This window comes from Oryctolagus cuniculus, chromosome 2 (assembly GCF_051225735.1).
Source record: "Oryctolagus cuniculus isolate XC-2025 breed Fujian yellow rabbit chromosome 2, ASM5122573v1, whole genome shotgun sequence".
NCBI lineage: Eukaryota > Metazoa > Chordata > Mammalia > Lagomorpha > Leporidae > Oryctolagus > Oryctolagus cuniculus.
The window spans coordinates 162,007,010-162,019,797 of NC_142868.1; the positions used below are offsets into that span (position 1 = coordinate 162,007,010).

Sequence of the window (12,788 nt, forward strand, 5' to 3'; positions counted from 1 at the left end):
TGAGTGATATCTGTATTGCATATGATGAAAACATAGTAATGAGGGGCTGCTGCTGTGGCACAGGTTAACGGCCTGGCCTGCAGCTCCAGCACCCCACATGGGTGCCGCTTCCAGTCCTGGCTGCTCCACTTCCAATCCAGATCCCTGCTAATGTGCCTGGGCAAGCAGCAGAGGATGGCCCAAGTCCTTGGGCGCCTGCACCCACACGGGAGACCTGGAAGAAGCTCCTGGCTCCTGGCTTCGGATTGGTTCAGCTCTGGCTGCTGCAGCTATTTGTGGAGTGAACCAGCAGATGGAAAACCTCTCTCTGTGTGTCTCTACCTCTTTCTGTAACTGTCTTTCAAATAAATAAAACAAAAATCTTAAAAAAGAAAAAGCATAGTAAAGAGGCCTGGAAATAATCAAATCCATTTAGATATTTAAAAATACGTCCATTGCAATGGCAACATCCGTGTCACCCTTTGTCTTTCAGTGTATACAGACGTCACAGCACAGCGTGTGCCATGCATGGACTCCTGATTCCGAGGCTCTGCTTCTCTGACACCACACAGACCAGGACAAGGTGGGCACACGAAGATGCCAGCCTCAAACCCAAGGGCAAATATGCTCTGAAATCTCCCCAAAACATTGTTCTGAATCCTACATAGCTCGGTCTTAGTTACCCATCTGAAAATGGAAGTGACAAGTGGCCCTCAAGAGGATCATATTCAAACCGAGAGCACAGTGCTTTGCACCCAGCCAGTGCCAGCAGATCTGCACACTCTCTGCATTCATTGTTCAGAGTCTGGATGCTGACTGTGCACCTGCTGTGAGAGCCACGGTGCCAGGGGCTGGGGCCGGAGTACTTACAGTCACGCACCTCACACAGCCCTCCAGGGAGTTAATGCGATGTTTGATTTACACAAACATGTGCAAGATGACAAACTGAGATAAATGTCCTGAGGGACAAAGCAGGATGAGGGGTCTATAGCGGGGAGATCTAATTGAGACTGGGCTCAGCCTCGACTGCACGTGGAGAAGTGACGCTCGGACGAGGCCTCTGCTATAGCAATGGCAGAGCTGGTCGCTGGCACCAACTCTGTCACTAAAAAGCCCACCCCCCCAAAACGCTAAACCACACTGTTCAAACAACTTCAAATCCGCACGCAGATAAGAGAGCAGAGAACTAAAGACATGGAAGAAAAACGTGAACCCAGGGCGGCACTTTTGCCCTGTGGGTATTTACTAATCCTAGAAAGTTACATTTTAGTGTGGAAGATTTTTTTTAAGATGAGGAGATTTGATAAAAAGATCAGGGTCTGTGAGAGACCTCCCTCCACACCCCAGGACCCCACACCTGAGCATAGTGAGATCCCTCTCCATGCACCAGGACACCACACCCCACACCTGAGCATAAGTGAGAGCTCTCCCTCCACACACCAAGACCCTGTATCCCACAACTGAGCATAAGTGAGATCCCCCTGCACACCCCAGGACCCCACACCTGAGCATAGTGAGATTCCCCTCCATGCACCAGGACCCCACACCCCACACCTGAGCAGAAGTGAGAGACCTCCCTGCACACCCCAGGACCCCACACCTGAGCATAGTGAGATTCCCCTCCACGCACCAGGACCCAAAGGGCCCGCCCACACCTGAAGATAAGGATTTGCTGGAAATGAACCCTCAGGCAGATTTGTCAACTGCAGGAGACTCAAGCCCTGCTTTGGTTTAAAGTGGGTCTGGATGACTGGGCATCCTGCAGAAGGAAACAGGGGAGGAAGGTGTTGTAATCAGCCCCAAATAACATCTGCAAGCTCAAGGACCGTCCAAAGGTAAGCACGTCTAAGCAGACACCGTGAGCAAGAACAGCTGAAAACCCTAGACCAGAGCCCCAGACTCCAAGTGCTGGGATTATCAGACCAAAAACAACCACGTATACAAGGGTGATGTTAAGATATGTATATATCTGTATGTATATGAACACAAGTTTAAAAATATGTCAAGAACACAAAACTTAGTCACCTAAGAAGAATCAAATAGAACTTCTCGAATGAAAAATACCAAAATTTAAAACTGACTAGAAGAGTTTAATATCACATTAGGTGCAGCTGCAGAGAGGAGCAGTCAGAAGTAGTTATCCAGAGGGAACCACCTAAAGTGAAAGATGGAAAACACAGCCAAGGAGACGGAGTCCATTTAATCAGGATCCTGGGGCAGGGGCCGGGGAGAATGGGCACAAGGAGCATCGGAGGCAATTTTCTAAACACTAGTATATAAGTTTAAGCTGCCGGGGGCAGCGTTCCACCCAGTGGCTAAGACGCCTGCGTCCCACATGGGAGTGCCTGAGCTTGGTACCTGGCTCCTGCCTCCAGCTTCCTGCTAACATGGATCCTGCGAAGTAGTAGTGATAGATGGAGTGACTGGTTTCCCGCTACCCACATGGAAAACCTGGATTGGTTTCTGGCCCCAGCCACTGCCGGCATTTGGGGAGTGAACCTGCAGACAGGAGCACTCTCATTCTGTTCTCTCTCTCTCTCTGCTTCAAATAAACAAAAGTAAAATGATAGCCCACCAAATCCTAGGAAGGAAAAATAAAAGGCACACCTAAACACTTCGGTATGAAAATATGCATCACCAAAGGCAAAAATAAAAATCTTAGGGACCCGGAAAAAAAATCACATAATCTTCAAAACTGACAGATTGACAGCTAACTTCTCAATGGCAATCATATAAGACAGCGGAATGATACTCTCGCTGTACTGAAAGAAAACAACTCCTTACCCAGCATTCTATACCAGAAAAAAACAATCATCCCAGAATAAGGTGATTGAAAATGTTTTCAAACAGTGTTCCACTGCATGTTTCAATATAGGAATTTCTAAAGGAGAAAATGATCCCAAATGAACAGTCTGAAGTATAAGAAAGAAGAGCAGACAGTGTTAAATATGTGATCTACCCAGATATTGGCTACATAAAACAGTAATTACACTTTGTGTGTTTAAATTATTAGCACCATGTAAGATGAGTGCAGGGAAATAAATGTAATGAGACCATGGTAAGGTCCTTCTATTATCCACAAGAAGGCGGAAGTTACAAGGAAGCACAAATATGTTTAAGCAGCAATTACCGAGGCACTCAATCATCGAAAGAACAGGAAGAAATGCCCATTTTCCAGCTAGTGAATGCAGGCAAAAGCAAGTCCAAAAGACAAGAAACAGATCAGAGCATTCATAAAGAATGGTTCTGTTTAAAGCATTTACATTAATGTAAATAGACAATAGACAAATAGCCAAAAGACAAAGATGGTCGGACTAGAGTTATTCAAAATCTACAAGCCTGCTGTTTGCAAGAGATAAGATAAAATATGAAGAAGCAGCAGCTGTCAAGCTGGCGAAGAACAGCTATCCAGGCACAGGGAACAGCATCTGCCAAGCCCAGCAGCTGCACGGTGGCACGGCCTGGTGGTCAGTGTGGTCAGGGGTACAGATGAAAGGGAAACGTGGCCCGAGATGAGCCTGAAGGGGAGGCGGGGCTGGTCCACTCGGGCGCAGGTTAAAAACTGTTACAGAATTTATCCAAGGGGTTGGAAGAGACACAGATGACATCACTGACAAGCTCAAGCTGCCACACAACAGACAAGCACACATACAAGGAACCAGTGCTCTGAGCACAAATACAGAGCAACTTGGACCGTGTGGGAAACGATGGGGCTGGAGTGTAATTTATTTTTATTTGAAAGGCAGTTACGGTGGGGGGAGTGGGGGAGATCTTCCATCCACCAGTTCACTCCCCAAATGGCCAAAACGGCCAGAGCTGGGCCCATCCGAAGCCAGGAGCTTCTTCCAGGTCTCCCACATGGGTGCAGGGGCCCAAAGACTTAGACCATCTTCTGCTGCTTGAAGTGGAGCAGCTGGGACTCGAACTGGCACTCATATAGGATGCTGGTGTGGCGGGTGGCAGCTTTATCCACCACACCACAATGCTGGCCCCTAGAATGTAATTTTAAGGTGAGGATAATTTAGAGATGACCTGGAAGAGACCACAGGGACCAGACGACAGAGGGGTTTGCTTCTTTTTCTTAAGAAGAGGAGGGGGAGGTATCGTGTTCCTTCCACTGGTTCACTCCCCAGTGGCCACAACAGGAACTCCATCTGGGTCTCCCACATGGGTGGCAGAGGCCAAGTACTTGGGCCATCTTCCTCTGCCTTCTCAGGCATGTTAGCAAGGAGCTGGATCAGCAGCCAAATAAACAATCAAGACTCCAGCTGGTGCTCTGATACAGGATGCCACTTTTCAGTGGGCGGCCCCAGAGGGGTTGCCTTCTGATAAAGGAATTCAGATTTGTATCCTGAAGGTGGGGAGATGCTGAATAATTTTAAACACGGGAGTGATCTGATGAGACGTGCACATTAACATTAAACCACTCAGGCAAGATTGTGGATGATGAAGTGAGGGGAAACTGGAAGTAGGGAGACCAGTTAAACCACGCTGGTTTCTGAGCCACTGTAGTGTTTTCTTACTTCATATGCAGGCGCTCAATGAGGTACAAAGAAGTGAAGCTTCTTCCCCATGTCCCAGAGGGAGAGACCAAAATCTGGGGAGCAGATGAGGACACTCAGCACCCACAGAAGGGTCTTCCCGCCATGGTCACCCAACATTTTGGGCACAGGCTTCTTTTTTTTTTTTTTTTTTTTTGACAGGCAGAGTGGACAGTGAGATAGAGAGACAGAAAGGTCTTCCTTTTTGCCGTTGGTTCACCCTCCAATGGCCGCTGCAGCTGGCGCGCTGTGGCCAGTGCACCACGCTGATCCGAAGGCAGGAGCCAGGTGCTTCTCCTGGTCTCCCCTGTGGGTGCAGGGCCCAAGCACTTGGGCCATCCTCCACTGCACTCCCGGGCCACAGCAGAGAGCTGGCCTGGAAGAGGGGCAACCGGGACAGAATCCGGTGCCCCAACCGGGACTAGAGAACCTGGTGTGCCAGCACCGCAGGCAGAGGATTAGCCTATTGAGCCACGGCGCCGGCCTGGCACAGGCTTCTTTAGAAGTGGCACAACCTGTCCACTGTTATTAATTCACATACAGCTATTTAGCATCTCTGAGGACTAGGCATCAGCTTAGCATGGCACAACACACACAAAGACCCAGCACCTTGACCCTGGAGGAGATACAAGGTCACTTGCTTTCTAAAATGTCTTTGACGAGTTTGCAAATTCCTTCAGTCCAACCTGCCAGGCACTGCAGGAGCCCCTGCAGGTGGAGCAGCAGCCACCATGGGATCCCTCACAGGGAGGGGAGCTCAGCACCCCCAGAGCAGCGTTCGTGGTGGGAAAACCTCTAACTTGAGCTTACCTGTTCCCCAACTGATCTCTACTGTCTTCAGACTTGAAGGAGAACAAAATGAAAGCGTTTTCTATAAAACGCCTCTCCTGTAAGTGAAGATAGTATGAAAGGGATCTGCCAGAGACTCCCTCTGTCCAAGCCTTCAGCCCATCTCCCAGTGTCTCCAGATTTGGAAACTGGTGTTTCTGACATCCTTCGTTCTTTTTCTTTTTTTAAGATTTATTTACTTATTTAACTGAAAGGCAGAGTCATGGGGGCAGTGGTGGTGGTGGGGCCCATCTTCATCCACGGACTCGCTCCCCCAATGGCCGCAATGGCCAGGGCTGAAGCTAGAAGCTTCTGCCGAATCTCCCATGTGGGTGCATGTCCCAAAGGCTTGGGCCATCTTCCGCTACTTTCCCAGGTGCATTAGAGCAGGGAGCTGGATTCAAAATGAAGCACTTGGGACTCAAACCTGCACTCATATGGGATGCTGGCATCGCAGGCAGCAGCTTAACCTGCTGCACCACAATGCCAGCCCCTAACATTCCCCACAGCACGTGACAGCAAAACCAGTCTGCAGCTTGAAGAGTTTTCCGCAGGGTTGTGGACACAGATGGGTAGGCTTCAGATCATAGCAACTTGAAGCAACAGATGAAAATGCTAACTAGAACAGAACAGATGTGCGGTGGGCGCCAGTACTGCTGGCTGAGGCTGGGGCTCGGATGTGTGACTTTCTCCACCATTGCGCAAGGACACCTGCTGCTACCAGTTCTGCACTGGGTCTCGCCTGGACGAGCTGCCTGAAGGGCCTGTGTGTCCCCCCACTAGCCAACACCATCCCTGTGCTCAACACTCAGCATCCCAGAGGCCTGGGGACACCAGCCACCCCTACTTAGGGTTATGGACATGCATTGTATATAGGTTATACCTGTAGGTATACACACAAGGGATCTTCAGACAGTTAATGGAAAATGCAAATTCTGAAAAAAATTATGTATGAATTTCAAAATATTTTTTGCACCAAAATAAACTTATCTTTCACTTCCATTTTACTTTTTGAAATACTCTTGTATGCGCACACGAACACTCCCTTCATAATTACTGTTGGATCCATTTCCCCTTTCTGAAATAAGAAAAACAAGCTACTCTTACCTGCCTGAAACACAGGCCTAGGAGAGGTCAGCTACACCCCCAAATTAAAACAAGCCAGAATCAGACAAATAGAACCAGGTGCTTAATTCCCAAATATCCCCAGCTGCCATCTGTTGAGTAGCATATTCTGAAATCTGAGAGCCAGTGCCAGCAACAAGCAGAAACTAAGCAGCCTCTCTCCCGGTAAACAGCAGTGCGCAGCTCACGGCAACGAAAACCACCAGCTGCAGATTGATCACCAGGAATTTAGAACCTGCAGGCAAGGGGCGGTCAAGGTGCTTCTTTAAATAAAACAGAACAGGTGGTGCACCTGCGCTGTATCTGTGACGCCTCCCACAGCCACACCCTCCAGACACGACTCCTCCCAAGCTCCAAGCCCGACAGTGAGAGGAAGGAGGCAGGGAGCCCAGACAGGGTGGCCATCAGAAACTGTCTCAGAGGTGAGTGACAAGTTGGGAAAACAGCTCTGAGAGGCACTGCCCAAATGTCAGGAGGACCCCTGGGGGAACTGGCAGCTCCCTCCAAGGCTGAGTGAGCAGTCTCCTCCCTCCCTTGGTCCCAAGAACGATGGGAGACTCAGAAAGCAGGAGGCCAGGCATGTTTCAGGGCAGGTCACTGTCATCATAGAAGTCCCTGTCGCCGCCCCCTCTTGTCACCAGCAGGACAAAGGCACAGCCAGTCCAGCAATCTGGGATCCTGCGCGTTGGCCAAAAACTTACGGGCAGGGAAGGCAGGGCCAGGGAGAAAAGGGACCCCTGCCAAAGTCTCAGGCCTGTGAGAGCTGAAACACGGAAGCAAGGCTTCATTCCTAGGGAGGATGTGACCCTCCAGGGTGACTTGATGGAGCTGCAGGTGCCCGGCTCTAGGCACTCGGACCACTGGGAGGTGGAAGACTTGGCTCCGTTTTACGGGGAAGGGAAGGTTAAGACTCAAAAAGGTTGGAGCCAGTGCTGTGGTATAGTAGGTTAAGCCTCCACCTGCAGTGCTGGCGTCCCACATGCGCGCAGGTTTGACTCTTGGCTGCTCCACTTCTGATCCAGCTCCCTGCTAGTGTACTGGGAAAGCAGTGGAAGATGGCCCAGGTGCTTGGGCCCCTGCCCCCATGTGAGAGATGTGCAAGAAGCGCCTGGCTTCAGCCTGGCCCAGCCCCGGCTGTTGTAGCCATTTGGGGAGTGAACCAGCGGATAGAAGACCTTTCTTTCCATCTCTAACTCTGCCTTTCAAATAAATAAAATATTTTTTAAAATAAAGACTCAAAAAGGTTAACAGCAGCATCTGTTGATGTCTGCCTCCTCCTTCCTTCTTCAACAGCTCCCGCTTTCCTGAAAGCACAGCGCACCTCATCCCAGGCCTGGAACATCCAAGAGTCTCGGTTCTGGGGAGTCCCAGGTGGCCCTGGGAAGATACTGCTGGATGCCCAGCTTGAAGGCAGGGTGGAGTCATGGGAGAAGGGCCCAGGGGAGGAGCCTGACTGACACTGAGCAGGGAGGCACGCAGGCTCCTGGCAGAGCAGACAGTGGAATCACCGACCTCCTGGAGGAGGGGCTTGGAAGCAGAGGTGCCCGGGGAGCCAAGGGAGAATGCTGACATCATCTGGCCAAGGGCGGGGCCTGAGTCTTAGACAAAAGGAGAAGGAACACAGGCTTCTGTAAGTTCGGTCCCAAGTATTCCCAGAGGGGTCACACACACACCCCCCCCCAGCATTGCTGGGGTCCAGCAGCTGTGGATGCTTTGAGCAACAACCCCTGTTTTGTGTTTTAATTTATTTCGGTCGCAGTGTACTGATGATCTACTATGCATGATTCTATTATGCAGCTCATACCACGCATGAGCCACCATGTAAGATCTATAACATCCCAACTTGTTCATACCCTGCTGAACCTGCCCTTGGCGCTGGTGGCAAGGTCAAGTCGACCTGGGGACTGCTAAATGCTTCCTCTCAGTTTCCAGTCTTAGCCCTTCACCCGGAAGATGAGCAGGTGCGCAGCCATGCAAGGGCCCTCCGGCTCTGCAGGGCCACCGCGTGCTCAGGACTCCTCCACACTCCCCAGCGGGACCAGTCTCTGAGTACCACGGCCGCACACAGCCAGCTGCCTCCCACATCTCCCAGACATCGCAAATTCAACGCAGCCAAGACAGAGCTCTGAGACAGGCCCTCCACGCCTCGCATCTCCCCCAAGTGGACAGCAACCACAGCAACGCCATCCCTCCAGCTGCTCAGAACCAACGCCTTGGAGCCATCCTGGATTGCTCCCTGCATCTCACCACCCTCCCTGGGCCTGTCAGTAGCATTCAACTCCACCTGCTCAGGTGCATCCAGAAATCTACTCCTCCACATTCCCCCTGCCTGATGCGTCACGGCAGCGGCCCCCCACCAGCCCCTGCCTCGGCCTTTGCCCACGGCTCTCCCTTCTTACCCAGCAGCCAGAATGATCTCTTTACAGATCGGGACGGCCTCTGCTCCAGGTCCCAGCTCTGACCTGCACAGCCCTGGGCGGGTGCTCTGCTGTGGCTCCGACCTGGCCTCCTGCCCCTTTGCCTCCTTGTTCTCTCAGCCCCAGCCACACTGGTTTCCTTGCACACGCAGGGCCTTTGCGCTGCCGTTTTCTCTGTGCAGGATGACATTCGCCCATACCCACATTTCCTTCCAGGCCTTTCCCAAAGGTCTCTCGGGCCCCTGACCCACTGCCATTCATGCCCCCTCTCCTGTTTTCTCTCTTCCCAACTTAGCAGTTAGGAAAACACAACAGGATGACCACAAGGGCAGAGACACAGGCCTGTCCTGTTCACATTACAGCCCCAGCAACTACCGCAGTGGCTGCCACAGGTGGGTGCTCCCCACTCTGCTGGAATGAGGGCAGGTGTTCTACGGGGCACAGGTGTGGCTGGCCCAAGGCGCTCAGGCTGCTGCCCCTTCTCCACTTGGCCACCAGTTCCAGAGAGCAGACACCTCAGTGACTAAGGAGAAGCTTCCAGTGGGTGGGAAAGAGGGCTGTCCCCTGTCCCTGGGCACCGTCGTGGGAGCGGCTGTGCAGAAAACCACCCTGCACCCCTCAGGTCTTCACCGCCCTCAGCTTCCAAAGCTGCTGCTTTGCGCCCCCTTCATTTTTGCAAAGGAAAACACCCCCCTAGGCCAGCGTTTTTAAAACGTAATCCCATGTAAACCCTTCAGCTGTTTACCTGAATCCCATTTAATCTCCTGGAGTTCCTTCTAAATCATCTGCTCTCAAGGAGTCTGGGGAGGAAAAAAAAAAAAACCACCTGTTCCTCCCCTGAATGTCCTCATCACTCTTGCTGCTCAGAAATCAAGCTGGGATTTCTACCCAAAGCAGAAGCACAGGACAATGAAGCCATTGTTGGGCGTTTTCTCCTCGGTGCCGGATGATGAAACCACAGCTTTCCCGGAGCACTTGATCTCCAGCAGTTCAAAGCTCCATCCATGTAAATGCCCTCTGGACAAAGGCCGTGGGTCCCCCTGCACCGCACGCCCAGCCCTGATCCATCTTCCCTTTGTCCCCGCAGGGAGGGCATGCAGTGATCTCAAAACCAGCACCTTGCCCAACTGAAGCTCCTCTGGAGAGGGAGCAGGGCCAAGGCCAAGGTCCCTGGGGGAGGGGCCTTGACAAGCCCCCTCCCAGTAGCCCTGACAACCAGGCCCTGCCGCTGGCCCAAGGCTGCTGGGGAGGGGTGGAGACAGGCATTCACGCACCACCTTCTGGGCATCCTGTTTCTCCCACTCCACCCCCCATGCCTCTGGCCCCACTGGGGTTTAAAGCCTCACGGGTCCAAGGTCCCTGTCGTCACTGAGTGCTCACTGTGACCTCCACCTGTCAACAGGTGGAGCCAAGGACAGAACTCTCAACCCTGCCCACAGACAGGGAAAGCAAGGCTTAGAGCAGCTAAAGAAACCTGACAAGGGGCCACTGCTGAAGCAACCAAGAGAAACCGCAGCTGAACAGCACGCAATTTCCATTCCACGTCTCACCACGGGCTCCCCGCCTCCTCACTGCCAAAATGCTTTCCAAGAGACGACAGGTCGGGGATTGTTCTCCACATGTCTGGTGAAATAGGACAGCGAAAAACCATAACATGCTTTTTATTAAACAGTCTCGCGTAAAGGCCCAAATCAAACGGCTGATGTTAAATATGTAACCGAGGACTAAGGATAAGTGTTCTTCTCTCCAATTCTACTTTTCAAACAGGTCAGCGTCCCCAGATCATTCAAGTACTGGGACGTGATGCTAACACCTGACTCGGCCCAGACGCCTTCCTTTCCAGAGTTGGTCAGACCACTTCCCCTGGGTCCCCCTTCATCCAGGCACCTCCAGAGTCACACCCTAGCAACCTGGTCGCCCACCAAGTCAGTGGAGATGGAGGCTCTTCAAGGGACAAGGAATCCAGACACAGCTGAAGTGAGCACCATGGGAACCGCTACTCCGAGTGCCTCCTGTTACAGGCCAGGTCACCCACAGTCACAGAGTTCCCCCAAAGGACAAGTCCAGGGCCCTGGGGAGGGACTACCCAGGTGAGGCGCTGAAGCAAGCTTACCAGGTACGCTCCATCAGGCAACACAATCTCTGCTTAGGGCAATGGAAAGAAGCATTGTCCCTGCCTGACCTAGTGCTGTTATAGAGAAAACCCATCCGGCAGCCTGTGCAAAAGGCTCAGCCCAGGGCCTGGCACACAAGAGGAGCGAACTAAGTGGTAGGTCTTGTGACTTTTTCATCATTCGTGGCATTTTGAGACTTTCCTGGTATTAGCATTTATTAGTGTTATCAGTAGTAACTCCAAAGACGACACAGAACATGAAGCTTTGGATGTCCTCCTCACCCATGAAGGACGTGGCTGGAATGTATAGCAACACTGACACCAGTGACAACAATGACAGCTAACATTTAGCACATGCCGTGTCTCTCCACAGCTGTTAGCGAATCTGAGTCATTAGTGTTCAATTATCGATTTTTATATTTGAAGTAGTTGGCCAGATATTCTTGAAAGTGTCTGTCAAACATTTCCACCAGCTCTGAAACCCAGCTGCCAAATGGATTTTTTCCCCACATCATAAAGAGCCTTCCAGGTCAAGGAAACCAGGTGCACCTTGCACACCAAGTGAGCACTTCTTTTCATCGGGTCACGCTATAGAGTATTCCATCCACTATTCAAAATGCACACACTTCAGAGGAAAAGAACAGCTCGGGGGGCTCATCTAGCAACCCCCACAACCACGTGGAAGGTCACCTATGTGGGGCCCCTTTCGGGCTTCATCACCGCAGATGGACAAAGTGTCCCGAAAAGAGCTTTGTTTCTGGACAGGAAAAGAAATTCGGGAGTTTGGGGCTGTTCAGCAGATGACCATGAGCCAGGCTGAGCCCCAGAATCACCTGAGGAACTTTAAAAACCGCACCTGCCCTGCACACAGCCCACACCAGCCAGGTCTCAGTGCTTTGTAAAGCGTCCTGGTAATTCCTGTCTGAAGCAGGACTGAGAACCACGGCTCCAGGGGGAAGCGGGGCAGCCAATGTCCTTACAAAGCTGCAGCCACGTGGATCCACTGGGCCACCTGGTTCTAGGGAGGGACACTACCACAGAGAGGATTTTTGTTTTCTTTACCAAGTGGCCTTCCTGTGGCTGGGGAGATGTGCAGGGTCCCCCGAGGGGCTGTCCCACAGAGGCTGGGAGGTGGAGGGAAGGTGGATGGCTCGGCTTCATCAGTCCCTGTCAGGCAATAGGAGTAGGTTGCTCGCCTATGTGAGGGGTCTCCAAAAAGTTCAGGTAAGACGCATATTATGCAGAATTTATACATGGACTTTGAAGTTTTTGCACAAAAAAAAAAATTCCACTTTGCCCAACCTCTTTGGAAGTGCCCTCATATTCAATTGAGTTTTGAAATTAAAAGCACATTAGCACCAAAAGACACAACAACACACACACCTCATGGAAAATGTGCCAGGTCTATACAAAGGAAAACTCCAAACCTGTGAGGAAACAAACCAAAGATCTGGCGACGTGGGAAGCTTGTCCTGCACTGCATCAGAAAAGCTAAGTCTCCAACTCTCTGATCTGCTCTCCCTCCCAACAATGGCTCCCCGTGAAATCCCCCCTACGAAAGGAACCCCTGGATCTGCAGCTGTAGAAAAGAAAGACGAGAAAGCGAGCTCAGGGCCTCCACAGCGGGGAAAAGGCCTCGAGTCCAGGTTGCTAAAGAAAATAAGTTTCTACTCTATGCAAGTCCCAGCTGCTGTGTGGAACATAACTTATGCTAAAAATTACACAGTTTACCTCCAGTTCGGACGCACTGCACCTGCTGTATTTCTGGGAGCTGATGCTGGCAGC

General features: G+C 51.5%; 1 protein-coding gene and 2 long non-coding RNA genes across 6 annotated transcripts in view; 1 reads left to right on the forward strand and 2 right to left on the reverse strand.

Moving 5' to 3' along the window:
- PRKCE (protein kinase C epsilon) overlaps positions 1-12,788 on the reverse strand; it is a 505,242-nt gene that overhangs the window by 290,853 nt on the left and 201,601 nt on the right.
- The window catches only part of LOC149128116 (uncharacterized), an 85,005-nt gene that overhangs the window by 56,421 nt on the left and 15,796 nt on the right, over positions 1-12,788 (reverse strand). The window lies entirely within an intron of this gene.
- LOC149128117 (uncharacterized) lies at positions 1,891-12,717 on the forward strand. Its single transcript, XR_016230400.1, has 3 exons — positions 1,891-6,895; positions 7,767-8,103; positions 8,271-12,717. It is a non-coding gene; the product is annotated as an uncharacterized LOC149128117 (long non-coding RNA).